The 1421-nt window shown below is 39.1% G+C and overlaps 1 protein-coding gene across 1 annotated transcript in view; it reads right to left on the bottom strand.

Annotated features, from left to right (window-relative positions):
* Positions 1-161, bottom strand: part of LOC108371575 (moesin/ezrin/radixin homolog 1-like) — a 41488-nt gene extending 41327 nt beyond the window's left edge. The window contains exon 1 of the mRNA XM_017627161.1: positions 22-161. The gene's annotated coding sequence lies outside the window, so the exon portion shown is untranslated. The remainder of the gene's footprint in view (positions 1-21) is intronic.
* Positions 162-1421: the final 1260 nt, after the last annotated feature.

Below are 1421 nucleotides of genomic sequence, written 5' to 3'. Positions count from 1 at the left end.
AAATTGAACATAAACACTCACATACAAATAAAATACATAGGCACAACACCACAGCAATGTAAGGAAAGAGTATTGCACTGTGTGGAAAAACGGCGACGAACGCAAATAACGAGAACGTGAACACAAAACTCGATCTACAATATAAACTGCTCGATTCGAAAGTCAAATGCAAAATGATGATGATGATTCGAAAAATTACATGGAAGCGAGTGCTCCCACCAGAGAGCGAGTGTGGAACGCCGCACGCACGTCAGTCATTCAACAGGCGACGACGCAACACTCTCATGTACACATTCGTTCAACAAAAAAAAACAAAAAAAAACAAGAAAAGAAAAGTCTGCAAAAGTATAGGCATAGACAAGTTAATGCCGTACCGTATCGGGGCGGAGGAGCAGCTGCCAACGCCGTCACTTCAACGAGCGCCAGCAAGCAAGTCGATAAACTGAGTAAGCGATGAGCCACCTTCCATTTCCATTGGAACGATGACGTTCAGTACTCTCACAGCGGCATTGTCCAGTTGCTCAACCACTTTTGAGTCGCACTCACAGCTTACAACTCACAAGTGGATGCATAGATGCGTACATATATACATATATATGCATATGTATGTATGTATTAACGACCCAGCCCTACCAAGATTCAAGCTTATTAAATGAGCTCGTAAGCTGGCTATCAGAGTGCTGGTTGTTGGTGCGGCGGTTGGTTCATCTGTCCTTAACCGACATGCTAAAACAGCGAAAAGCAAGCTTCAGCTTCATACTTACGTATCTGCGAATACATCGACGATCGTCATATTTGCACTAACACACCTACATAAGTGGTCTACGCCAGTGGTGGAAAGTCTTGTGGTTGTGATAAAGTTTCATTTCAAAATGTTATTGAGAATAACACTCGCTTACTCAGGTGATCGCGTTAGCATACAGTGAAGTTTTTTTCGTTCGATTCCATGGGCGTTTGCAGAGCGGCTCTAAAAGTTCTCACAAGCACCACAACAGAGCGCCATTTTGGTTCAGCATACAAATCATTCGACTAGGCAATGCGAAAAAGCCGTTTCATATGAATGAAATGTGCCCATAATTTTAAAGTAAATCATCTTTTACTGCATATGAGCAAAAATCCCTCGATTTGTTTTTGTTTTAGTGTCACTCCCTTCGCTCGGCAAAAAAAAAAAGCTAAAGCATTCTTCTTGCAATTATTTCAATCAATGAAGTTCCAGAAATAAGTACAATAAAAAATATATCACGTATTTGAACAATTTTACCCTTAAAATGTTTATTTAGGCGAAAAGGTACCGAAATTACTCTATTTTTATTGTCACTCGAAAAAATCAAAATTTTTTTTTTTTTTAATAAGTTTGGTAAGTCTTCAAATAGAATATTCATGTTTTAGGCATCAAATACAACATATCTGTGAAGTTTAAA

The sequence above is a fragment of the Rhagoletis zephyria genome, unplaced genomic scaffold (genome assembly GCF_001687245.7).
Source record: "Rhagoletis zephyria isolate East Lansing unplaced genomic scaffold, Rhagoletis_zephyria_1.1 Rzeph_scaffold_05081, whole genome shotgun sequence".
Lineage (NCBI taxonomy): Eukaryota > Metazoa > Arthropoda > Insecta > Diptera > Tephritidae > Rhagoletis > Rhagoletis zephyria.
This window is presented reverse-complemented; position numbering and strand designations above follow the sequence as displayed.